Source organism: Patagioenas fasciata, chromosome 1 (assembly GCF_037038585.1).
Source record: "Patagioenas fasciata isolate bPatFas1 chromosome 1, bPatFas1.hap1, whole genome shotgun sequence".
NCBI lineage: Eukaryota > Metazoa > Chordata > Aves > Columbiformes > Columbidae > Patagioenas > Patagioenas fasciata.
The window spans coordinates 7,657,142-7,685,102 of record NC_092520.1 but is presented as its reverse complement, the minus strand read 5'-3'; the positions used below and the strand labels follow the sequence as shown (position 1 = coordinate 7,685,102).

The 27,961-nt window shown below is 43.6% G+C and overlaps 1 long non-coding RNA gene across 2 annotated transcripts; it reads right to left on the bottom strand.

Moving 5' to 3' along the window:
• Positions 1-513: 513 nt before the first annotated feature.
• Positions 514-27,900, bottom strand: LOC136114189 (uncharacterized). 2 transcript variants are annotated; one of them, XR_010653064.2, is made up of 4 exons: positions 27,599-27,899; positions 26,642-26,860; positions 21,799-21,921; positions 514-1,698 (listed from the first exon to the last, which is right to left on the bottom strand). It is a non-coding gene; the product is annotated as an uncharacterized lncRNA (long non-coding RNA). The 2 variants fall into 2 exon arrangements; XR_010653065.2 differs by lacking the exon at positions 514-1,698 and adding an exon at positions 7,048-9,898 and having other exon boundaries at positions 27,599-27,900.
• Positions 27,901-27,961: the final 61 nt, after the last annotated feature.

Here is a 27,961-nt window from a genome sequence, read left to right as displayed (position 1 = left end):
GAAAAGGGGAGAGCAGACCAAGAGGCACTGATAAAGAACAGACTCCTGGCTCAGCCGGCTTCAGAAGATAATCACAATCTTTCTGGAAGCCAATTTAAGTGCCATGCCAGAGCACAGTCTAATTTCTCTGTTAAGCCCTTTGCCAGGAAATAAACTATTTCATTCAAGAGGTTATTGCATTAAGCAGAAATGACTAAGGCTGAGATTCTGAGATCCAGCTCAACGCTGAATATCACCTCACTTGACAAGCAAACCTTAAATAACAAGAAAGGCATTCAAAAAGTGAGCTTTTAATTCAGTTATATTTTCAGCTGGGGCTCCTGCTTACCTCTAGATCTTTTTTTCTTATCAGAATGAGCTAAAGCTTCATGGAGCATAAGATGGAGCAAAGCCGAGCTGACTTTATTTACTGAGTAGGATCAAATGAGTGAGAAATAGGATTCCCTTCTCTGCACAGAGCAAAGCCCAAGTGTGGTAGTAAGCAGAATCTATTGAAAAATACAAAATACCAAGTGTATTCACAAATACTTTAATGAGTTTGTTTCGTTCTGGCTTCTGCAATCAGAATTATTTGCAAATACTTGGAATGCAACCAGATTTTTTTTTTTTCCAGAAGAATGCCATTTCATTGTTCTGCTTTCAAAATTTCCGTCATTCAATTAGGGAGCTGAAACAATGTCTTGGACAAAAATGACATGTTCGCTGCAAAGCAAACAAAAAACAAACACAAGCCCAGTGGTTTTTTCCATTAAAATAGCTGTCTTTCTCCAGCTGGCTGTCCAAGTATAAATCCTAATGGAAGCAAGGCACAGTGGTTTCTATCCCTGTAACTCAAAGAAAAATGCAGCTGTGGGGAACAAAGCTGATCCGGCCCAGGTACCTCCAAGTGAATCACAGAATCACAGAATGTTAGGGATTGGAAGGGAGCTCAAGAGAAGAACAGAGCCCTTTTGCAGTGAAGACAAAGCCTCAAGCAATCGGCCACACGATATGAGTAACGGATAATAAAGTATGCAAACAAATGATTCACAAACAAGGCATAGGCTGAGAATTACTAATTGATTTACTCAGTGCATTCTGACACACACCACATTTTTAAAGATTTCCTAACCAAAACAGGTAATTGCTGCACATTTTACCCAGAACTTTAGTGTGCCTAGAAAGAACTGCATTGCTCTGGATTTTGATTATTTTTTTTAATGGAAATTGAATTGAAAAACCTTCCTTTGAATGAAACTTGAGGCCTTGACCACTTTTTTTTATCATTACGACTATGGCACTTTTCACAGAAGTAGGGTGTTAACCTCTTGAGAAGTGGCTACGTTCCAAGTCAGATGTTTTTCTTTCTCCCTGAATTTTCTCTGTAGTTTCAGCGGGATGACGTGTTCCTCACTTCCCTTCCTTTGTGTAATCCTGGTGCCACAGAATGGGAAAGGCTCCTGTGTTTCCCACCACAGAGACTGGCCGGCTGCTGAAATGCAACTAGGGAGGGATATCTGCACAAAGAGAACCACGTTCATATTCTTCAATGTACTTAAGGGAAGCTGCATATCTAACAGACAGGCTTTGCCCACAGTTTATTAAACACGTTGGCATCCTCCTCAGATGACAGCAGTGCAGGAATGAGGAGCAGTGTTATCCTGAAGGCGGTGAGTTGTCCATTTTTCATCTGGAAAACAAGGGTTCTTTCTGTCATGCCTAGAAAATGGTAGAGAAGACCATGATTAGCCGATGAGCTGTTAAACTCCAAATTTTTAAAAAATGAAAGGCAATTCCACAGTAGAATAATGGACGAAAACTCCAGGGAAACAAATGACTTTTAGATGGTCCAACTTTATGATACATAAAAATAACCTCAGAAAATTAAAAAGGAGTCCACTCTGGTGTCCCCTCCTCTCTTTTACACTAAACCTGCTTATGTCTAAGTATGAAAATGTTAAACACCTTTGTCGGCCATGATGTCTTGTCAGTAAGCGGTGCCTTCTCCACGCAAAGGCGTATTGCTCACATATCCCAGCAGTACTGTTCTAAGGTGGAAGATGACCTCTCTTTTTTATAGGCAAGAATCTGTGGCATGGGTAAGTTAAAGGCCTTTCCAAAAGGTCTCTGAAAGGTCTGGGCTGGCATTTTTCCAATGTATCACAATCTCCCTCCTAACACAGGGCCTGGAACAAGCTTGGTTGATATTTCAGCAGCCCTCAACTTCGAACTAAAGGATGAAGAAGCTCTCAAGACATTTTTCAGAGCCTAAGAAACCATTCAATAAAACCAGGGCAAATTCAGTCTTGATATTGCTAATATTTAATAGAAAATCCACCTCATCCCAAGATCTTATTTTTATAACCTTTCAGGATTTCTTTATATACCATAAAGAGAGACACAGCCGTAATTCCTTGAGGATAAGTTCTAAATCCGCTTCAAAGACTTACTGGAGCAATACCGCAGGATGTAAACGCTTCGAAGTTTTGAACAGCCCCGATCTGACATTTGCGGCTTAGGCCCATCTCTGCTCTGAAGGTTAGAAAGCCATTCCCATTCCACCGGTGTGATTTTCATTTTAAAAGCAGCTCTCCTGGCAGGCTGCTCTGCCCTCAGCCGATTACGTAAACTATTGACATATGCAGACCAGTTGAGGCCATTTTCTCCGTTGAATTCAAACCTTGTTTTAAAAGTGCAGTTTTAACATGTTGTTCTTTCTGAAATATTCCACAATATGTGCTTTCACATTTGGTTGTATAACATTACATTCTTTTACAATAATAAAGCCGAGTGTATTTTGGAATTGTTCACAGACTGAAGCAGTTTAGCAAATGGGACACATCCAGATGTGAAAACGCTCTGCGGCTTGGCTAGACACGTTACTAAACTTTTGACTCAGATGCCCAAATGATGCTCAGGATGAATTTAGATTTCCTTTCTGAAAGGGACCTAGTGCTTCCCCAATATGCACAGAGGGAACCAGGGTTTCCTATTTCTGAAGCCAGGGTTCTGCAGTTTAACACAATTTAGCATAAACTCAACCGAATGTTAATTCATTAAGACCTTAAAACTGTTCATGAGCTTCATTTAGGTACTTACATAGTCTGCTAATGGCCTCGATACTGGAAAATACATCATTAAATAATAATGTTGTATAGAACTCAGTGTCTTCAAGCTTCAGGCTGGGGGCAGAAATGACTGGTAAGAACGTGAAAAGCAAACTCTGCTTGGCAGGTTTTCATGTATGGGCAAACTGCTACGACTTCCAAATTCACGGATGGGTAATAAAACATAAGCAACAAGGGAATCTGCTGTTCTAGGAGGAAAAATAAAATCATTTGTAAGTCCACGCGGTTCTTCTGCTTCAGTAAGCTTATGAAGGGTCATGGTGTAGGCAGGACTAGTGCTATACAGCACCCTTTTGGGTGGAGATGGGCAGCTGCCATCTCCAGATACCATCCATTGTCTCCTTCTGCACTGTCATAGGTTGTCATCCCTGCTGGAGATACATCACCTGCATGTTCAATTGCTATAGCGTGCTGCTTCACCCTGGCCCTGCGCAAATTTAGGCTTATGACCCTACCAGGTATATCCCACAGGACGTATATATATATATATATATATATATATACATATATATATATTTTGGTCTGGTTTTATGTCTGCACAAGGAGAAATTTGATGGACTTCAGGATGTTCATGATAGCCTCCGAGTGCTGCTCATTGCTCTGGTCATTCACTGTATCATCTGCATGACACTTGATTTATCTGCAGCCTGGGGAAGTCAGAGGACTAAAAGGTCCAATAGGATCAAATAATCTGCTTCATTTGGTTTATTCCAATCTCAGATTCTGTTCTGGATCAGTCAGGACCCGTCCCGTTAACAGCGTTTCCACTGGTGTGAAACAATGGGTCGGTGTCAACAGCGTGCGGGTCTGGCTTTACATCACATTGAAATCAAAGCAGTCATCATGTCATCAGCCCGTAGAAACACAGTGGTGAGTTCAAGAGTTATTTTAAATCCGCCTTTTATTTTTTTTCCCTGAGCTGACTTTAATGGAAAACTCTGGGCTGACTGCCTTTGAGTTTGCTGGTTTATGTTGTTTGTTGTTCCGCTTCCTGGTTATTATTGATATCCCATCATTATCCAAATACTTTCTAACCACAGGAATTAGTGCAGCTACATTTATTATGATTATTATTATTATTATTATTTTTTATTTCTCCCCTTTGCTCGTAACTTACAAATCTTTATTTATTTGTAGAGGCCAAAAGTCACAATGTGCTTTCATCCTTTCCCTGCATATAGGGACAATACAGTGATTTACCATGCAACCAAAGACTTTACATTTATTACCTTGCAGCACTGATTGTTTTATTTATCCACACAATTCTTATTTACCCATTCCAGTGATTCATCCTGGCACAATTCAGTTTATTGCAGTGGTGAGATCCTAATTCAAATGTTGAGCTTTGGCTTTCTTTATCAAAGTTACTATTTTAAAAACGTGCTTATCTCCAAATACCCTTCATTCACAGCTGTGAGATATCTGGGTGGGAAATGCAAGACAACTTAAAACTGCATGCCAGATCTGCTTTATTTACAGATGTGCCACGTACACAGAGCAACCACCTGTCCTTGCCAGCAGTAAGAGAGATGTATTGTAAGGTCTACACTCAGCTTTGCAACAACGAAAGCCTTCTTTTCAAGGAAAAAAACTTTGGACATTTCATGCACTTATATGGTATTTTTGTAGCCCTAATACTTGAGAGCCAAAGGAAACATCCATGTCCAAGAGAGTTTGCTGGATCCACAGGCAGTATTCTTGGAACTGGGCTTAACTGTAATCATCAGGGAAATCACTTTGTTGCTTTCCTTATGCTAGCACAGCCAATGTGCAATGCGGCGCGAGCCGTCATCCAGAGCAGGAACTTTTCCATTCTTTCTGGAAGCAACAGTTCATACATGACAGATGGATGAGAAACACACACACAAAAAACCATACAGACTTTTGCTCCCTTTGCACTTTATCTCTGGGAAGGCTCACACTCTCGTGTATATCAATCTATCGGGTCAATTCTGGAGACTTCCAGTTCTGCTCCAGGTCTGCCTCAAGGGTTGAGAGTCACCTCACCTAACATCAGGCATCTCTAGCATAGATGTCAACAGCTAAACCAGGCATCTGAATTGCCTCTGGTAGTCAGTGCAGAGAAACAGGGCTTTTCAGGGACCAAGGTTTTTATCTGGAACTGGTCTGTGTTAGATATTTAGTCTGGATGAAATGGATTTGGCCCTAAATTCCACTTAATAGATTTTCACACGCTGTAAAGGGAGCTTGGGTGACTAGCCCAGATTTATACATACTTGTTGTAGTGATGTCTGACCCCTTCTGTTCAACGTAAAACCTTATCCTGATTTCATATAATCATAGAATCATTTTGGTTGGAAGAGACCCTCAAGATCACTGAGTCCAACCATAGCCTAACCTAATTCTAGCACTAAACCATGTCCCTAAGAACCTCATCTAAACACCTTTTAAACCCCTCCAGGGATGGTGACTCCACCACTGCCCTGGGCAGCCTGTTCCAATGCCTGACAGCCCTTTCCATGAAGAATTTTTTCCTAATAGTCAATCTAATCCTCCCCAGTGCACCTTGAGGCCATTTCCTCTTGTCCTATCACTTGATACTTGGGAGAAGAGACCAACACCCTCCATGCTCCAACCTCCTGTCAGGAGAGCAAGAAGGTCTCCCCTCAGCCTCCTTTTCACTTAATCTAACTATGGGAGACATTTTCATCATTCACTACCAAAACCTGTTTAATATTTTCTCAGTCACCATGTACTGTACCATGATCTTCCTTGTCAGTCAGACCCATATGCTGGGTATCAGCTTTGACTTCTTTGACCTGGTTCACATTGATTTGAATACAGTCTGTCTCAATCGTTCAGGTTCCTCTAGGATAAAGCCTTTCCTATGCATTTCATGGGCAAAAATTCTGTGTGAGCTTTAGGTCTTTTTCATGAGCAAGCTGGAGAAATTGTCTACAAACAAGCTACTTAAGAGTATGAAACTCAGTGATAAATTTACTCAGAATATACATAACTCTAATTCTGATGTTATTATGTACAATCCATATATTAGAAGCATAGCCACATCTATACTATTTTCCTAGCTTCCCCTTCTGTGTTCATCAAACCCCATCTGTATCTCTTCACTTTCCCTGAGATCCACAGCTTTTCCTTCCCATCATCCATATTGAGAGAGCGGCTCCTGCTTCGGTCTCGTATTTGCCACGTTTTCTGAATAAAAAAACTATTCTCATTAAATATCTATCAGCCCGTTCATTGTTCTCCTTCAGATTCTTCCTTGTAGCTTTCCTTGGCCTTGATGCCTAGAAAATACTTGGCAATACATGCTGTCTTGCTGACTAATGCAGTTGTATCGTTTCCTCCCTCTCCAAACAGGTCTGTTGTCTTTTGTCTTGTATTTAGATTATAAAGCTATTTGCCCATCTATATGCTATTTGCCCATCTATATGCAGGGCTCAGCTCAACTTCTCCTGAGCCACCATAGTAAAACGAGTGAAAAATAACAATCAGATAAACATATTTGGAAAAAAACAGGGGTAAATCACTTTCAACAAAAACTTCCTGGTGGAGATTTCCACTGTCCTCTTTCATGAACACTCACACTGTGCTCCTTTTGTTGCAAATTGTTCATCCTTCTGGTTTTGATTCCTTCGTGCTCTTAGTTGAAAAGCTTCAGCTACGTCCTGAAGCCAACACACTGTTGCAAGCGTGCATTTTTTGGTAAAATGACTTTATTTTGTTTGTGTCTGTAAATTATCGCATTTTAGGAACAAAAAGATCACTACCTTTTTGAATGTGCCCAAGAGAAGCAGAAAACTTCCAGGCTGAAGCAGGTTTCTACCATCTGTTGCTCAGACAGAAAGGGTTACACGTATTGGTGAGGCAAGGTTTATTGCTAATATTTTTTATTAGACCAGCTGCTATAGCTTGGAAAATTACACAACTTTCAAAAATATAAGCCTTTCCTATATCCCAGATATGTCCAAAATACAATGTATATAAAATGTTCTAACATATCTCATGCCATAGAAATAAGAAACACATAAAACACACCAGGAAAGGTGTAAGAGACAGCCAAGCCTTGAGATACCACTACATTCGGTCTAGAAAGAACACAGACAATGCTACATTAATAATCTAAGGAATATTTTTACTAAAGGGTGCTATTCTATTGAAGTAGATGGAGTTTTTGAAACAGGTTTGTAAGGAATTACTTCAGAACAGAAATAAAACCTCCACTGGTTTGACGAGGGGTTAACAAGTGCCATCCTAGCCTGGAACACAGAGCAGTTATGGCTGTGATTATGGTCTTATAAGACAAATAACCTACTTTGAAAAGTCCTTCTAGACCTCCTATTCTACCCTCAAACAACCCTCATGTTTGAAACTAGGGAGTCATTTACAGAGATGCGGTTTCTTTGGGTCTTTTATTTTCTGTAGTGTCTCATTTCTGGCTTATCTTCAGTGCAATCTAGGTGAGGAGATAATAGGTGGATGAATTAAACTGCTACACAGCAGTAATTAATAATGCAAATATCTTTGAGATGTGAGAATTATGTGTCCACTGAACTGATTTTTCCCAAATGTATGAAAACTGAGCACTGTCAGGAGGCAAAAACTGTTGATCAGGGAACTAGCTCAGGTGCTCATCACCATGAAACATCGATCTGTGCCTGCTCCAGGGTTAAAGCGTCAGTCAACGCAGACAGCGTCTGAACGGGGCTGCTCAGAAATGGATATCAATGATTATATCAATGCCATCAGTCAGCATTCCTCCTCAACTCTGCCAAGGTTTTTGTAGGTACCTCAACAGCTTTGCCTTCTCTTGTGCGCCCCGTTCCTCTGAATAACTGTTTCTGCTCCCTGCAAAACGTCCCTTATGTTTTGGGAAATGCTGTTGATCTGGCATGATGCCCAAAAGCTTTTGCAGATGTGCAAAAATGTTTTATTCTGATAAAGAAAGGGCTCCAGATGCAAAAACATCAGTTCTCAAGAAAAAGGGAGGAGAACATCTGGTGGAATGGAAATAACCCTCCTTTTCTCAAGGACAAGAGATGTGCTTCATAATTTTTCTAACTCTGTTTTGTGGTTGGCAGCAGCAACTTGTGCTCTACCCATTATTTTGTCTGTGGAGGAGGACCTAATCTTCAGCTTGGTGCTTTATCATCCACACAAGTAACTCTTGGGAAAGGCAAGGAACTTATCTGATGTCAGTCATTTGACTGCAATGACTGCTGCTGCAAACTCTGTTGATCCTGACATTCTGGTAACATCTGCAAATGACTTTCTCTATTACACTTTCAGATACTGTTGCTTCCCTTCTCTTCATCAGCGTCTTGATCTGATGCAGTGTCTGTGCAGCACCATGAAATTAGTCACCTTTATGTAACGCAGAGCTGCTCCAAAAAGCAAAGATTTTTCAACTTATACTTGAAAATTTCAGATCTTATTAAATAAGATCCACTCAACAGGGACCTATTCACATCAGGTATGAATGTGGTCTGGGAGGAACTATAGACTGTGATATTAAGCCCTGAGATAACCTATTATTTTTTTTCTTTTTCAACTGTAAGAATAGTAGTCTTGGATTGTATTGCATCCCTTTACTACACTCTTAGCAAGACTCATAGGACAGAAATTGTCCCATATGACACCAAATGCCTAAATCGGTATATATGAACGGTGCTGCCTCCTGCACTGATTGCATGTGGACCCCAAGTGATTACCTGAGACAAAGTCACCTCTGCTATGGACACTGGGGCAATGCATCCCATCTAAATTTCTGAAAATCCTTGAAAATACTTAAGTAACTGTGTTCCAGCACAGGGAATGTGTGCTGACAGTCGCTATGGGACAATTATCTCTTTGTACTGCCAATGAGTATACTTTGTCCCTATAGCTCAAACAGCCTGAGCAGTCAAGCAGATGAGTCAAAATTCACGCTGGTTGTACATGTGTAATATTTATTTATTTCTTTATCCCTGAAAACCTAAGGAGTAAGAGTACTACTTGTTCAGCTATAGCATGTATGTTAGGATTACATCTTTATTTACATAATCACATGCTATTTTGTCTCACAGAACAGGGTACAGAATGATTTCACAAGAGGAAGGAACTAGGACAACCTTCCATCTGGCATCTGCTTAGCTTTCCAACCTATATGCATGATGTTTTGCATAGGATGTATAGGAAATGTAATAGTTAAGTTGCCTGTGAATCCTGTTCATGGTGCAGTCAGAGAGTGAGGGAAACAGTAAAGGATGAGAAGACAGTGCAGACAAATACGGTTGTTCCTTAGCATGAGTTTTCTTCACAAAGCAGACAATGGGAGAAATAAATGAGGTTATTGGCAAAGATTAAGGAAGGAAGTTACAGAGTGTAGAATAAATGGTAACATGACTCAAAAACTGTGGATACTCATTGCAGAGCTTTGAAAGAGTTTAAAATTCAGTGAGATGCCAGTAACACCGTACACCATGCCTGTGAATGCTCACCAGTGCTGAGAAGACAGGGTAATTCGTGCTTATTTTGTGTCTTGAAACTACCATATTGGTCTCTGAAAAGGAGCATCAGCAATGTGTGATTCATTTAACCTTTCACTGTTTTCTTAAGTGTGAAATAGAGGCACTGTCAGCACCATGGTCGCTCTAGTAGAATGTTTTGGCTAGACTTAGGTCAAGCTCATCCAGCTCACAGTTTCCTCCTGAATATTTGTCTATATCATCCCCATGAGCACATCCTCTAGTAAGTGCTGGTCCATACTTGCAAATCCAGATAGCAGAGATGTTCCTGATCTTATCCACTGTTGTGTTTCTGGAGAGGATGCCCTGCAGAAAGCAGAAGTAGGAAAACACATCCTATATGAAAGTCACATTACTAGACCAGCTACAAGGTTTAAATCTGAAGTGTGATGTTTTATGTCCTTTCTAAAAACCTATTTTTGCTCTGCCATTGTTAAGTCTGGATAGCCCTGGAATGCATGTATGTGTCTAATTCTTCACGGAATCATGCTTGAGTATTGGCAAAAGTTATATATTGTGGCTATAAGCATTCTATCCAGCAATGTGCAAAGTTAGAAAACGTTCTTCCCAGAAAGTGTTGTCAGGCATTGGAACAGGCTGCCCAGGGTAGTGGTGGAGTCACCATCCCTGGAGGGGTTTAAAAGGTGTTTAGACAAGGTTCTTAGGGACATGGTTTAGTGCTAGAGTTAAGTTATGGTTGGACTTGGTGATCCTGAGGGTCTCTTCCAACCACAATGATTCTATGATTCTATTATGATAATTAATTTATTTTGCCTAGTTGTGAATGTTCCTCAGGGCTACCTCCTCCCAGCTGAGAACTGCCAGTCCCTGTCCTAATCAGTAAGGTAATACAAATCATAGATCATTCCTGTGTAAGAACGAACGGAAAAGCTCTTCAAAGGGCTAAAAGTCTGAAACTTTTCCACTGCGGAGCCCTCCAAGTGCCAACCATATCCAATGGCCTCCCTTACCTGGCAGCTAACTTCTCTCTCCTTGTTTATGTTCCAGGATAAGAATCTGGCAGGTACATATGGGCCACTGCCCTCGAATCCTGTAAGTCTACGTTTAACTCTCCACCCTGGGTCTCCTGGGGTTCCTTCTCTCTGCCCCAGCCACATACCTACTGTCTTAGGCTCCACAGGCCAACAGCCCACCAGCCAGACAGAATCTATAAACAGATGTTCTCTGCCAGAGTTGGTGGAAGAAGTGACCGCTTCTGCCCATGTCATTGAGTCTCCCCACTGAGGCTGCTGGTCTTTGTGCCATTTTAAAATATCAACTCCATACATCTCTTCTGGTGAAGCAATGGGAATGCTTCCTAACCCATTTGAGTGAAAACCAGCCAACTGCTTAGAGAGTTTACATCATTTGTTTCCACAATCTAGGTCACTTTGCCAGAGATGGGTTCAGAAGTGTTTACACGAACAACTCAGCTGACAGATATGAGGGGTCAGGAATCCACAGAACAGAAGCAGCAAAGAACATTTGGGAGTGATTATTTCTTTCAGTGTCACAGCTGGATCTAGAGGAAGGTATCGGGTCACAGACTGAAACTGCCAACTATTCAGGAAGAACGTGGGCAGCTGATGCACACAGTTAGTAACAAAGCCATGCTTTGGTGTCTGGGATACCGGTTGAGCTACAATTCAAAATGGAATGATAAACTAGAAAGATGATCAAAATATGACAGAATCTCACACATCTTCTAAAAAGGAAACTTCTATCTCATCCCTCCATTACAGTACTCTGAATCCATCAATAAAATTGAAGAGAAGAATCAGGTGATAGGGTTGGAATTGAATGAGTCTTTGAATAAGTTCTCTACAAGGAATAACTAAGCTGTCTGAGAGAAGTAAAATAACCTCACAGGCCAGAGACCAGAGAAAACAGTCCGTACTCCACCCATGTTCATCACAGCCAAGAGTTACGTTGAGTAGCCAGAAGTTCGGAGTAGAAGCCGCAGTGCTCAGCACAGCCTTGACACACCATCGACCGGCAGGAGACACCCTGGTCCTCACAGCTTGGTGTCTTTCTGCTGTACTTGCACTTTTGCTGTAATAACCTGTTGTACGGACCTAGAAGTGACAGTGGGAACAATGTCGCCTACTCTGTCATCACTGCCAGAAGCAATTCTGTCCCAAGAGCTGTTCTGGTGAGAAGGACTAAATAAAAAGAAATGCTCTTTCTACTTGCCTGACTCTTCCAAAGGACAAGCATCGTAAACCAGACATCAATAAAGAATTTTCTACCCAAACTAAACTCTTGATCATGTCATAAGAGAAACAACTTATGTTATTATCTGCAAAATTGCCATCTGGGGGCTACTCATTTATACTTCTTGTTTGGAGCGGTGTCCATGGATTTATTTACAAGTGTTCATTACTGAGCGGGAAAAGAGGTGAGAAGCAGGGAGGCAAAACTGGCAGAATAGTCAGTATTATTTAAGGAAGGAGAGAGCTGGACACTGTGCAAAGAATTTCTGAAGGAATATTCTGGGATAATGTGCTCAGCTTGGCCACCGGCTCTAATAAAGAATATAGCTGAAATAAAAAGGTTGAGAGATGGGCAGTAAAAATCATGTAAGAATGGAAAACCATGGGCATTAAAGGAAAAATGCTGAAACTTAATTTTAGAAACGGGACCACAAAGGGAGACTATGATGAAGTGCATGAAATGAATACTTAAAAGAGGCACACTGAGATTCTTCCATTCATGTGCTTTTCACAAGAAGCCATTCACTAAAACAGAACAGAGGTGAGTGTGAAAGGAAGGAGGGGAATACTGTTTCAAACACCATACAACCCCCAGTGACTTATAAGGTATTGGGGTGAGAGATTAGCTGGCCTGAAGGAAGTATTTTCTGAATTTTTCATGAATATTTTCTAAGTATTTTCATGAAAAAATGCAAACATCCCCACTTAAAGGGACAGACATCAAGCCGTGGTATGGAAGAGGTAGGAAGAAACTCTAAAATTCCACGGCATGAATGTAGCCAAACTGTGATACTGTTAGGGAGAAACCGCTAACCACAAGTATTCATGCACCTGGTGTTACAGGATCTGGCTGTCACCAAGGATAGGAAACTTAACTAAATGGATCACAAGCAGATGCAATATGATAATTACTATGCAAGCACCAACATTTTGGTGGACATCCTGATTAAGGATGATGTCAGAAAAAATTAGACATCTGTACTGCATCACCTTGCTTGGCTTTGAGTTTTAACGGCATTAGCTAGTGGGATCTACTTAATCTCGATACGGTGAGGTGCTCCAGCCCTCTGATCATCTTCATGACCCTCCTTTTGACTCGCTCCAATAGGTCCGTGTCCTTATGTTGGAGACCCCAAAGCTGAAGACACTACTATATGGGGGGGGTCTCATGAGAGCAGAACAGAGGGGGAGAACCACCTCCCTTGACCTGCTGGATATGTTCTTTTTGACACAGCCCAAGATACAGGAGATCTGCCAGTAGAGCTGCCCTGTTCAGTCACAGTGAGCCAAGAGACTTACCGTTAAAGGAATTCAACGGACCAAACTGTTTGAGACTGGAGTGGGCTGGGAGACAGGTCTGCTGGCAGACCGGACAGTGACCTCCAGAGCAACATGGTAAGAGGTTTGACGAGCTGGGTACAAAGGGTGCTCACAGCAGGTACTCCTGTGGTCACGGCTGTTTACAACATGCGTGCTGGTTTCTACCCTTAAAGAGCCTACATGTTTTATCTTTTAAAAATAAAAAATTAAAAAAAAACAGAGACAGACTAGTAGGTGGCTTGATAACAACATTTATTCTTGCAGGGAAGAACTGCTCGGTCTATTTTAGCAGAGAGAAACACAGCGAGGAGAGATGGTAAGAGCTGGAGCCAGGCAGATTTCACATTAGAAATACGGTACAATTGTTCCATTGTGAGAGTGATTAACCAGTGGAACAGACTACCGCGGGAAGCAGTAGATTTTCCATTTCTTCAAGTTTTCAGCTCAGGACTGGATGCCTCTGTGGAAAATACTTCTAATAAACATAAGATTTTTGGGCACAACGCTAACTCAGTTTTGCTTGTTAAACAGGAGATCCGGCTGGACGATATAATACCCTTTCTACTCTTAAAAATCCATGAAGTGTAAATGAAAGGGCTGTTGAGCTCCAGTCTGGAACCAGTTTTGGTATATATTCATGTTTTGGCTGGAATATTGCAGCTCCTGATGAGCTGGTGTCCAGGACAGCATCTTACTCCTGCTGAACCCTCCTCTGAGCTCAGTCCACCTCTGCCTGAAGCCCCTTCGCTGTGATTACCTCCAAATGAACATCCCTTACGTCTAATTCAGGTTGTGTTACATAAAAGCATAGCTATGAGTTCTGGGGAAAAGAAGGATGCTTTTGTACCAAGTGAAATGTAGTAGAAAGAATTAAATTTAGTTAGGTACAACAGATGATACATGCAATGAAGGCTGAGTAACAAGCTTTTCATGCAGTCTTAAATCTGCAATTTTCTCAGTAAGACATCTCAAAAGTCTCAGCGTCCTTAAAAAAACTGTTGTTGTTTGGTTTTGGGTGGTTTTGTTTGTTTGTTTATATATTTGTCTGTTTTTTTTTTTCTTTCTGAAGATAACAAAGCAGCTCTTAAAAGAGCACGTCCCCTCAACAGGGTCCAAGATCCATTAGTGATGAATTCAACATTATTATTTTCTTCAGTTTTACACAGGTAAGTGAAAAAAAAGCGAGTTGTCCACAGCTAGTCCAAAACCAGTGAGAGTGATCCTGCCATATTTCAAATAAGTATCTGACAAGATTACAAGTATATAAATACCTTTATTTCATCACAAGAAACCCCGTTTCTTTTCTTAAAAGGGTTTTCTGTGGCTGTCTTTTGATGATAACCCTGAAGGAAGCGGGCTAAGGGATTGTCTTGCTCATAGTTGGATCTGGCTCTGATGATTTCCGCCAAATACAATCAAACATCAGACAACATATAGTTAAAAGCTGTAAACATTCCTGGTACCCTCTGGAGTGTCATTTCCGTCCATTTAACAGCTCCTTTAGATGTAGTTCAGATGTTAAGAGTCGATCCATAGCCAGGAATGTGGGTGCTGAGCAGCCCACTGGCAAATGAAAGATAGCAGGTGGGAGAGGAGCAGGTACTGAGTATCTGATACTCAGCCTAAAATTCCATGTGTAGCTGTGCAGCTGCTTTGATGCCCAAAGCTGGAGGCCTGCTGGCCATCTGAGTATTCATATGACACTGTGATTAGAATGGTTACACATGCACACTTGGACTGTCTGTGCACCTACCCACGCAATTTAAAATCAGGTCTGCAATTTGAGGCTGAACTAAAAAATAAGGGGGTTATTCCTATCACTGTTTTACACTGTTACAACACAGTTTGCATCCACAAAAGAGCCACAGCAAACAGCCAAGCACAGGTCACGGCACACAGAAAGGATCTGAAAGTTCTGCAGATTTTATGGTCAATTTTTATCTACCAGGCAACTTTATAAACCACTTCCTAGCAACAAGCCAGCATACTTGCTGTGGAAATAAATATTTACTCAAGGATCATCAGAAATAAGTAGCTACCCTGAACTCAAATCTTACCTTGGCGCTAAAGTTAAAAGAAACGGGACAATGAAGCCCAGGGTACCAGTACAGGTTAGGGATGGACCTGCTGGAAAGCAGTGTTGCAGTGAAGGACTTGGGAGTTCTGGTGGACAACAGATTGACCATGAGTCAATAATGTGCCCCTGTGCCCAAGAAGGTCAATGATACCTGGGGTGCATTAGGAAAAGTGTGACCAGCAGGTCAAGGGAGGTTGTTCCTCCCCCTCTCCTCTGCACTGGTGAAGCCACATCTGGAGTACTGGGTCCAGTTCTGGGATTCCCAGTTTAAGAAGGACAAAGAATTACTGGAGGGAGTCCACCAGGGGGCTACGAAGATGATGAGGGGTCTGCAGCATCTTTATTACAAGGGGAGACTGAGAGAGCTGTGTCTGTTCAGCCTGGAGAAGAGAAGCTGAGAGGGGATCTCATCAGTGTTTATAAATATCTCAAGGGTGGGTGTCAAGAGGATGGATCAGACTCCTTTCAGTGGTGCCCAACAACAGGATGAGGGGCAACAGGCACAGACTGAAGCACAGGAGGTTCCATCTCAATATGAGGAAAAACTTCTTTAAGGTGCCAGAGTTCTGGAACAGGCTGCCCAGAGAGGTTGTGGAGTCTCCTTCTCTGGAGACATTCAAACCCACCTGGACACATTCCTGTGTGATCTGTTCTGGTGAACCTGCTTTAGCAGGTGGGTTGGACTGGATGATCTCCAGAGGTCCCTTCCAACCCCAACCATTCTGTGATTCTGGATTATGTAATGAGACTTTCCCCTGATTCGGCTGCTGTGTAATCTGTTAGACTATTTTATTCTCTACTAATCCCTGTTAATTCTGTGCTTCCTTCTCTTCTGCCCTGCACCTGGAACACACCTGTATAGAAGGGAACTCAAGAGGCCATTGGCCTCACTGGCCTCATATAGGATCAGTGATGCCTAATGCATTCCTGACTGACATTTCTCTAACCTTAAAACCTTCATATAACATCCTCCACAGCAATCTGTTCCTATTAATTATCTATACTTACAGTTTCCTATATGTAAACTGAATCATCTTTACTATAATTAAAACCCATTTTTTCTTGTACTATAGAAAACAAATTATTTCTTCTTTTCAATGGCCTTTTGTATCTGTTATCTCTCTTCTCAGATCTCTGTTGCTTAGGACAAGAAGTTCCAGTTTGTTCCATTTTTCTGTTGCAGGCCAGGGTTTCAACCCTCTCACCATTCTCTGCACATTCTCCAGCTGAGTCATATTGTTCTTGAAGTGCAGTGCCTGGAACTGGATAACCAACTGAGGCCCTAGATGTAGTAGCTGACATTAGTCAACTTTTTATCTGTTATAATCCCCTCAAACTCCTTTCTGAAACCCGGTCCTTACTTGTGTGTTCTCTGTCCCATGCTTGTGCAGCTGAACATTTCTGCCTAAGTGTAATGTCTTTAATTTATCCCCATGAAAAAGCTATTTTCAGACCCTTTTAGAAATATGTGAAGAGCTTCTGGAATTCTGATCCTATACCCCAGTGTATTTTCAGTCCCCTCCCACCTCTTTGTCATTTCCATGTGGAATGTGCCCATTTTCCATTCCAACGGCTAAAATATTAGTGAATAGATTGAAAAAGATTTGACGAGGGAGAGTCCCACTCGGCAATGCTGCTATACTAACAAAGGATGGAAGTACCCAACACTGATATAGACCAAGTCTGTCATCTCCAAACCTTTTAAGGTCTTCAAGTGGAAAACTGGCACAAAGTCATGTTGGGCTATGGTTTAACCTGTTATTTTTAAAAGCAGCATCAGCTTATGTATTTTGTTCCCTATCTACCCTTTGGCACTTCCACCTGCACAGCCTCTTCTGTCAGGCGAACACAATGATCTGTGTAGCCAAGTGGTAAACCAGGAAAACTAAAAGAGCACAAAGAGAAGAAGTGCAGCTCATGGGTAGATGTGTGCCCTGAACCAGGGCACTGTGGAGCTGCTGCCCACACAAGGAAGAGGACAGAGAAGTGTGGCTGGAAGCGTTTTAAGAAAAACTCAGCCCTTGGTGCTGCTCAGAGGAATGGCCCCACGCACCTCTCTGCTCTTGTCTTCTCTCTGACGCTGCATGTAGTACTTGAAACTCCGTTCTTTTTGGCTTGCTTGGTTTTCAGCCTGATCGGATTCCTGACCTGGCTGTCCGCATATCTAAACCGTTTGGCTCAATACAGGTGGTGAATATAGGAGAGGGGTCCCTAAAAAAGGAGTTTTATAGTTTTATTGACTGACTTTCATCTAGCTAAAAAGATGTTTTGGCCCAGAAAAGCATCTTGCTTTCCACCTCAGTGTGTGGCTGCGTGACTGATAAAAAGGACACAGCAAGTACCAGCAGCGCGTCCTGGGGCTGTTGCCTTCGGTGTTGCTAAGGGTTTTCCATCACAGCTCCATGCCTGCTTTCCACCCCCAGCTCTGTGTCCTCTCCCCCCAGCTGCCTTGGCAGCGTTTCCCAGAGCCTCTGGGGCAGCATCTCTGCCTTGTTTTTCTCATGCTGTTGTTCTCATGACCTTGCACCTGCAAGCCCTCGATAGTGTTCTCAGCAGGTTCTCATGGGAAGTGATTGCCACCAGCGTGAGAATCACCCCTTCTTCCCCCCTTTTCCTACCCTTTGGTGGTTGCTTTTGGTTTACATTACAGGGGGCACAAAGCTTAATAACCATTCAGTGTGCAGCACCTACAGCATAAGCAGTTACAACCAATAACATGAGTCGGTCCCAATAAACATTATATTGTTATCAAGGGAAAAGCACCACAGGGGGACCTGGGAGAGGAGTCCAGTAGAGGATGTTTTCTGGGGACCTTCCCAGCACTTTTTTCTCAGCTTAGAAAAGTACTCCTGTTCCTTTCTTTTTCTCAATCTCTCCCTCTTTAGTTTATTTTCACTACTAGATTCAATGTATGCCCTCAGCTAAGAACCCCACTAATAAATCTTTGCACATGTGGGCTTGTCCTCACACCCTACATGCACCAGGGAAAGGGTGCAGAAGGCAGGAATCCCCCTAGAAGACCCCTTGTTTTAGCAACAAAGTCTTAGACTCACTTTGCAGCATGTCACGAATAAGAGTGCGGTTCCATGTAGTTCAAATTAATCTAAATTGGATTTACCATCATGTGTAATGGAGGGGAGGGAACACACGGCTGAGGCAGGAGGGAAAGTGACAGTAGAATGGGAATGTGGTTTTGGGGGCAGCCTGCAGATATATTGGACCAGAACAGTGCGAAACCACATTCCAAGTAGGAGGAAAAGCCATTAATACCCAAGACTTTCCACTTTTGTATAGAGTTAACAGGTTTACATGATCAGAGGAATGGATCAGGAATAGGAAGCTGCCTGTCAGTACAGAGACAGGTAGATCCTGGGAGCAGGGCTCTGGGGAGAAGAAAGAGCAACAGAAAAGCCATGAGGTGATCAGACACAGGAGCTGCTCCAGTCACTGTTGTCCCCTTAGCACTGCAGCCAAATTCGCACCCAAACCCTGTTGTGAGGTTTCACAGTTACCGTGGAAGTTTTCCAGTACAACTACTGAAAAATTAAACTGAAATATGAGCTGAGAGAATAACCCATTTATTTATAGATTAACCTTAGGTGTCAGACCATTTTTCCCAGCAAATAATTCCCGCACCATGCAGCTAAAGAATTAGAAAGAATATGTATGTCTCTAAGGCATTTCCAAATCATCAGATTTTGTTTCAGCTAACCATTGGACTGATATTTTAGCACTGTGAGGAGCTTCTGAAGATGATGCCAACACAGTCATCATGGCTGTGTGTGTTTCAGTGGAAAATATTTTGGGCTAAGTGTTGTATGTGGCTATTTCAGTAGAAAAATAAGGGAAAGTGTATTGTCACGGTAAATTACAATGAAAATCTAGGGTGGGGCGTGGGAAAAAAGGCACAAAAAGAAAAAGGCAAAAGACACATTTTGCCAAATTTTATTCAATTATCCCTATATATTTTTTGCATTAGCTGTTTCTTTGCTGAGTGATGCTTACATAGAGCAGTGTGGCGCAAGGCCTGAGTCTGTACTAACTACCCCATGCACTGGCTGTGTAAACAGGGTTGTTTATCTGAGAGGATTCCCTGGTGGGAAGAGCAGCCTGCCCAAGAGGCACCACGTGGTGATGGAAGCATGGGGCTTCCTTGGATGGTCCTGACCCCAAGCTGAATCCAAATCTTAGTGGGGATCATCCTTGTGGTGGCTTTTGGGAGGATGTGGAGAAAATTCTAGGGAAGTAGCTGCACACAGTTCTGCTCACTGTACAGACAGGACAAGAGAAATACAGTTTATCTGAACATTATTTTCTTATACTGGCCTTTCAGATTCTCTGATGCTATGGTCATGGATTTAGTACTTTACCATTCACACTTCCAGGAACAAGTTCTAAGATGGACATCAGCCCATAGCATTGCTGCTCATACAGGCATATCATGCTAAACCAGCAGCTGGATCCCTGCTGATGGATGTTGTGCTGCTACAGGACTTTGTCACAGAGCCAGTGTGGGGCTGCAGATCCTCCACATTTCTTCCACAAACTGGGCTCTAAAGTCCCTTTGTAAATATGCTTCATACACTGTACATGCACCTCAGTGCCTCAGTGAAAGCTCCTTCACACACAGGACAAGCTATTCTGGAAGAAAGGTCACTTTAAACTGGACTAATGGCTCTGTTCACATGAGCTGTGAGTCCATGAGGATTTATTTGGTGACGACACTGGCTGAAGTAATTCTGGCTTTTTTCCTCCCACCTCCCTCTCTTCCCACCAATTGTTCATGTGCCACTCCCCGCGTTGCGTCAGCAGAACTGTTTGCGTAGCCACATTGTGAACAAATAAGGGAACTGATCTAAAACAACGAGGCAAAATGGAGAAATGTTGTTTGTTTTCTTCTTTTGACCTGTGTGATTCATTGCACAGCTATTATGTATAAATCACTCCCTGGCAAAGAACAGGAGGGCAGGTGGAAGCAGAAGAAATAAGTTGGATGGGCAGGAATGGGACTGTGTGAGCAGCACTGCTGCTGACCGTGAAGCCACAAACTGATGGCTTTACTGATGCTGACTGCATGTTGTTGCCCCGCTGTCATCTTTACATCAGACTTGTTACAGTATAGACAGTCCTACACCTTGGGTAAAATCCCTTCACCCTTGAAGACAAGCCAGGAACTAAAGCGGCACACGGGGAGATTTCAGGAGACTGCTGAGCTGTAGCCCACCACTGTCATCAGAATGAGATTTTGTTTTTCAGCCACCATTCACTCCTGGCTGTAGCTTCCAGCCTTCCCATGCACCAGTTCTGGTGGTCATCAGAGAGTTTGCAGAGCCTGCTCTTGTTCGTTAACTAAAGAGATAAGATCAAGATACTTTGTGCTGGATCAGTTTTCTCCTGGGTTAGTGAGATGAACTGGCTCTTTGAAAGCCTTTGGAAAAGCAGAGCCCACGGAAAACGAGATCTAGGAACACGGAGAAGGTTTGTAAAGGTGGAGTTATGAGACACCCTTCAGTAGTGTTGAGCTGCTAGATCAACTCAGCTGTCTCATTTTCTGATTCAGATACACCTTCCATTTTTATGCAGGTCGTTAGCTCTAGCAGATGTATAAAATATATGACTTTTATCCACATCATCCTGAATTTCTGCAGCAAAATTTAAATGTGGGAGCTGTTCCTTGCTTTCAGAGCATGAGTCAGCTAAAGGTTTGACCCATTAATCTTTCAAAAGTGAGAGGCGACAAAAGACTGCAGCCTTTTCTGGCTGTTGCATTCCCATTATACAAAAGGGATGCTATGGGCTCCTGTGTTAATGCTTTTCCATTGGTTTCTAAATTTGCTGTTTTCATAAGGCAAAAATTACAACATTAGCTGTCAGGCTTACAAACTCAACTGGTGTTCTGAAAATCCAGCTGTGTTTTCAGATTCTTAATAAAAATACCAGTAAAACAGCCTCTGTAATTGGAGATTAACTGAGAGGGTCCTTGACAATACATGAAGCAGAACACAATCCACCCCAGTTGCCATGGCTATGTTTTCCCATTGAGCTAACAGAATTTTAAAAAAATATTTTTTCCAGCCAATTCAGCAATTCTGACCTATACACACATAGAAAACAGCTAATATCAATAAGAAGGAACACTTTTTATACAGCAGATGCTGGTATTGGGTAATTGAGATGCAGGGCTATCTCTGTACATAGGTGAAGTGTTACCTAAAGCAGTGTGATGTCAGGGGCAGCACAAAAGGCCAGGGCCCAACTGTAAATGTCGGAGCTCTAAAAAGTCAGACTCAGCTGCTGCTCCACTGAGTAATGGCAGAGGTTTGAGAGCAACAGGGAAGAATACCTCTCCAGCCTCTTCCACGCTCGTATGGCATTGGGAACAACAAGCTTAGTTTTCCAGGGCTCTGCTCCTTGATTTTTCTGCCCATTAGTTATTTCAAGTATCCTCCTTTCCAGCACAGCACAGCCTCTTCATCTTTAGGATGGCAAAATTCAGTGTTACCTACACAGCCAAGAAGCCCTGAGCTAACTCTCACTCTCTTTAAACCAACACATTTCTTATTGTCTATTCTTGGCGAAAAAAATTATTGGGCTACCTGGACCAGCTGATTGCCAAAAGCACCACCAGAAGAATGCAGGAGCATGGAGGTCCTTCTGTCCTCAGTGCTACCTGAAGCATATCAAGGAAGAAAGATGTCTGGGGAGATCTCTTGCTGGACCTGTTATGAACAAGAAAGAATTGGTCAAAGATGTGAAGGTGCAGTCTTGGCTGCAGCAAACACAAGACTGTAGAGGTGAAAATCTTGAGAGAAATGACCAAGGCAAGTATACAATCATAGAATCATTTTGGTTGGAAGAGACCCTCAGGATCACTGAGTCCAACCATAACTTAACCTAACTCTAGCACTAAACCATGTCCCTAAGAACCTCATCTAAATGCCTTTTAAACCCCTCCAGGGATGGTGACTCCACCACTGCCCTGGGCAGCCTGTTCCAATGCCTGACAACCCTGACATGAAGAATGTTTTCCTAATATCCACTCTAAACCTCCCCTGGCACAACTTGAGGCCATTTCCTCTTGTCCTATCACTTGTTACTTGGGAGAAGAGACCAACACCCTCCATGCTCCAACCTCCTTTCAGGCAGTTGCAGACAGTGATAAGGTCTCCCCTCAGCCTCCTTTTCTCCAGGCTGAACAGCCCCAGTTCCTTCAGTTGCTCCTCATCAGACTTGTGCTCCAGACCCCTCACCAGCTTTGTCACCTCCTCTGTACTCTCTCTAGTACCTCAATGTCCTTCTTACGATGAGGGCCTCAAAACTGAACACAGGATTCAAGGTGGGGCCTCACCAGTGTTGAGTACAGTGGCACAATCACTTCCTCAGATGCCTCTCTGCCAGGTAGCTTTCCAGCCACTCTTCCCTGAGCCTGTAGCAGCAGTCACAAACCTGGAAAAGCAGATTTTGGTTTATTCCAGGATATTCTTGGCAGGATCCAATGGGAGACTGCCCTAAAGGGCACGAGGCCCAGGGCAGCTGATTGATTTTCAAGAAGAATCTCCTCTAAGAAAAAGAGCAGTCTGTTCTGATGTACAGAAAATTAAGCAAGTGTGGCAGAAGGCCAGCATAGATGTACAAGGGACTCCCAGCAGAGCTCCAACACAAGGATGAGTACAGAAAGTGTAAGCATAGATGGGCTGCCCAGGAGGAATACAGAAACTTTGCTTGACTGTGCAGGGCTGGTGTCAGGAAAGCCAAAGCTCAGCTGGAGTTGAAACCAGACACGGAGGTGAAGGTTAATAAGAAAGGCTTCTGTAGGTACACTGGCAGCAAGAGAAAGGCTGAGGGAAATACAGGTCCACTGCTCTGTGAAGCAGGGGACACAAAGGACATGCAAAAGGTTGAGGGACTCACTCCTGGTTTTGCCAAGGTTTTCACTGATATCACCTGCCCCTAGGCTTCTAGGTTCCCCAAGCCTAGCAGCAGCACCCAGCATGGAATTTAGGGAGCACTGAAGCCAACTGAGCATGCACAAGTCCACAGACCAGATGGGATGCAACAAAGGCTGTTGGAGGAGCTGGCCAATGTCATTGAGACCCCACTGTATATCATCTTTGAAAGGTTATGGTGAACTGGGAGGCTCCTGATGACTGGACATGGGTAAAAGTCACACTTGTCTTCAAGGAGATCAAGAAGAAAGATCCAGGGAATGCCAGACCAGCCTGTCTGTCCTTAGTCCCTGGAGAGGTGATAGAGCAAATCCTGGAAGCCATGTCCAAGCACATGAAGGACCAGTAGGTGACTGTAAACAGCCAGCATGTATTTACCAGGCCACACTGATTGCTTTCTACAATGAGGTGACTGTCCGTGTGGACAAAAGGTGAGCTGTGGATGTTGTAAACTTTTTGCAAACCTTTTACAAGCTTTCCTAGAGAATCCTCACAGTCAAACTGGTGAAATATGGCTGGGTAAGTGGACTACAAGGTGGGTGGAAAGTTGCCTTGGCCATTGGCTTAAAGAGTCATCAGTGCTACAGTCCTGCTAGTTGCAGGTTACTAGTGGCATCCCTCAGGGATAAATATTGAGGACACTACTGCTTAATGTCTTTTATTGATGATGTGGATTATGTGATAAGGGTAATGAGAGCAAATCTGCAGACAATACTAAACTGGGGGTGAATGATTGATAAGCTGGAGGTCAGGGCCTCTATGCAGTGTGTCCTAGATGGGTTGGAGGAATGGACTCACAGGAACTTTATGCAGTTCAACACAGGCAAATGTAACGTCATGCACTGGGGGAGAAACTACTTTATGCAACAGTAAAGGTTAGGGCTTGGCAAAGGAGCCTTGCAGAAAAAGATTCGGAGACCCTGGTGTATAGCAAGTGGAACATGAGTCCATAGCATGTCCTTGCAGCAAAGGTTAATGACCTACTGGGCCGTCATTAGCAAGAGTGTAACCATTAGGTTAAGGGAAGTGGTTCTTGCCCCCTGTTTGGCACTTGTGAGACCCCATCTTACAAGTGTCCAGGTTTGAGCTCCCCAGTACAAGAAACACATCGATACACTGTACTGAGTGCAGGCTGGTCAGGGGACTGGAGCTCGGGATGTATGAAGAGAACCTGAAAGAACTGGGTCCGTTCAGCCTTAAGAGAAAGCCAAGCAGAGAGCTCATTGCTGTCTACAGCTGTCTGATGGGAGGATGTAGAGAAGAGAGATGCACAGGGGAACAATGAGGGGCAAGGGACACAAAGTGAGGCATGGGAATTCCTTACACATTAAAAGGTAAAAAAAAAATAAAATATTACCATGAGGGTCATTAAACACTGAGAACAGGGGACCACAGTGGCTACAAAATCTCTTATGTTGAAGGTATTAAAACCTGGACTCAACAAGGCCTAAAGAAACTGGCTGTAACTGACCTACTTTGAGCAAGGGTTAGAGAAGCTTTGGAAGTCCCTTTCAGTCTCCACAATCCCATGATTCTCTTTGTTTTTTGACATTTACTACTGCAATCCTATGAGAATTCACATTTGGCAAAATCCTCTCGTATACATGAAATCCAGCCCTTCCAAGTACTCACCATGTGCTTTTAAAATGCCACTAAATCATCTTCACTTGAATCTGACTGCAGATTTTCAAAAATATGTTATTGTGCTCCCATTTTCCTCTATATGCTATTTCAAAGGCCGTTACTTCTTAGTTAATCTATGCATGGCATTTATATAGCAGTATCATGCTAATTAAGCAAATCATAAATTATAATATACATATATTTTCATAATACCCCCATGATGTAAGAAATGCTTCTCCCATAGTACAGTCGAGAAACTGAGGTACAGAAAAGCACAAGGGCTTTCCAAAGAGAATCTTGGCAGAGCATGAATTGAAGCAAAATCCCCGAACTTTCAAGCTTGTGTTTAGCCACACAACTAATTCTTTAAATAGAAGTTGAGGAAATGCACTATGACTTATAGAAACTCGTCTCCCCTGGTGTACCAGGCCTCTCATGTTGCCTGAGGAAGCACTAAAAAGGCAAGTGGTTTAGAATAAGCACAGTCTGGGGAGTCCAGCAGGATTGTCACCTGGTGAAGGAGAATCATAGAATGTCCTCAGTTGGAAGGGACTCTCAAGGGTCATTGAGTCCAACTCCTGTCCCTGCACAGGACAACCCCACAGTTCACACCATGTGTCTGAGAACGTTGTCCAGTCTCTTCTTGAACACTGTCAGGCTTGGAGCCGTGACGCCTCCCTGGTGAGCCTGTTCCAGTGTCCAGCACCCTCTGGGTGAAGAACCTTTTCCTAATGTCCAACCTGAACATTCCCTGGCACATCTTCCTGCCATTCCCTCGGGTTCTGTCACTGGTCACCAGAGTGAAGAGCTCAGCGCCTGCCCCTCCTCCTCCCCTTGTGAGAAAGCTGTAGCCACCATAAGGTCTCCCCTCAGTCTCCTCTTCTCCAGGCTGAACAAACCAAGTGACTTTAGCCACTCCTCAAACGGCTTCCCCTCCAAACCCTTCACCAACTTCGTAGCCTCTTCTGGACACTCTCCAGTATCTTTATCTCCTTTTCATCCTGTGTCACCCAGCCCTGCACACAGTGCTCCAGGTGAAGCCGCTCCAGTGCAGAGCAGAGTGGGACAATCACCTCCCTGCCTGGCTGGCCATGCTGTGCTGGATGCACCCAGGACATGGGTCCCTCTTGGCTGCCAGGGATGCTGTTGGCTCATGTTCAACTTGCCGTCAACCAGAACCCCCAGATCCCTCCTCGCAGAGCTGCTTTCCAGCAGCTCGTCCCCCACTCTGTATGTACAGCCAGGGTTGCCGTGTCCCAGGTGCCAAATCCAGCACTTGCCCTTGTTGAACTTCATGCAGTTGGTGATTGCCCAGTTCTCCAATTTGTCCAGATCTCTCTGAAGGGCCTCTCTGCCCTCCAGAGTCTCAACAGCTCCTCCCAGTTTTGTGTCATCAGCAAACTAACTAAACAATCCCTCAAGGCCTCAGCCTAAATCACAGAATGGTTGGGGTTGGAAGGGACCTCTGGAGATCATCCAGTCCAATCCACTTGCTAAAGCAGGTTCACCAGAGCAGATCACACAGGAATATGTCCAGGTGGGTTTGAATGTCTCCAGAGACAGAGACTCCACAAACTCTCTGGGCAGCCTGTTCCAGGGCTCTGGCACCTCAAAGTAGTTTTTCCTCATATTCAGATGGAACCTCCTGTGCTTCAGTCTGTGCCCGTTGCCCCTCATCCTATTGCTGGGCACCACTGAAAGGAATCTGGTCCCATCCTCTTGACACCCACCCTTGAGATATTTATAAACATTGATGAGATCCACTCTCAGCCTTCTCCAGGCTGAACAGACCCAGCTCTCTCAGTCTCTCATTTATAAAGACATCAAAGAGTGAAGTTCTAGCATCTGGAAGACAGGAGAAGGGACATACCATAGGCCCAGTAAACTGGTGATGGAGACTGGATTGGTTGATTCTGGGTGTGGAACCTTGCTGCGTGCAGACCAAGAGGCACAGTTTTCACTTTCCTTGCACTTTAGATGAGCCCGTGAAATGCGGTGGAGTCAGGTGTGTGTCTGTCTGTCCAGAGGATGTCAGTTGGCAGCTACCAAATGAAGGGGAGCTGTCTTCTTGCCAGCAGCTCAAGGGCACCTGTGGGGAGAAGTTAGAAACCCTCAACCGCTGAAAACTTTGTGCCTGCCCTTCTTTCAATGGACCCGCAGCACAGATTTGGTCTTAACTAAGATGCCAGGCTAAAACCATCCTGTCATATTTTAAAAGCAAGCCTGTATATTTTCCCACAAACACTTTTATCACACCCTTGATCTTACAGCACAGACCCAGGACAGAGGTTTTATTAATTGTAAACGACAACCTTTTGCTGTATATTATGTAATGATTCACTGGAGCCCACAGTTCTGCAGAAGAGAGACTGTTTACTGCTAAAACCACTACAGTACATGCACCATTTTAAGCTTATCTCTTCATCTTCACCTCCAGAGAAAATATAACATACAGGGCACGGCTAAGCCTGTCCCTGCCATCAAAGTCATTGCTTTTTGAGACTGGAATGTTCCCCCCAGGGAGGAAAGACTTTGTTTCTGCCCCTAGAAAAGCAGGTAAGACGCTGTGCCTGTGGGCAGATCGCTTCTCCCGCTTGCTAGAAGTTGGTTTTTTTTACTGTTCAGAATTATTATGACTCTGGGACCTGTGGTTTCTCAAAACAAATAAATAAATAAAAAAATCTGGCAACTGTGTTTATTTCATTTATAGCCGTAGCAGGAACTTGCCAGGGAGAACAGGCAGCACAGCAGAGCCTGTTTTCCTTCTCAGGCAACACCACTTTCAGGCTGGACTTTAGTAGATCAAGAGAAGAACAAAAAAACCCACCCTCTTCAGGCACAAGAACGGCGCGAAGGTGGACAGAGGAGCCGTTCACACCCGTGGCGACATGGGCTGCTTGTTTCTACCTCACAAGCTTCCCCCGCCGGCCTTGGCTGCTAAAAGACGGGTTAATTTAACACCTAGCGGCACTGGGCTGTTAAAGACGGGCTCATTTAACACCCGAGCCGAGACCGCCCTGTCCCCTCAGCCACCGGCCCCTGAGGCGCCGCGCGCCGCCGTGCGCGGGAAAGGCGCTTTTTCAGCAGTGTGGCAGTTCCCCGCTCCCCAGCCGGCGAACGGGGCGCGGGGCTGCTTTACGGCAAGTGTTTCGACCTCCCCGTCCGCGCTTTGCGGCTGCGTGGCGGGGTT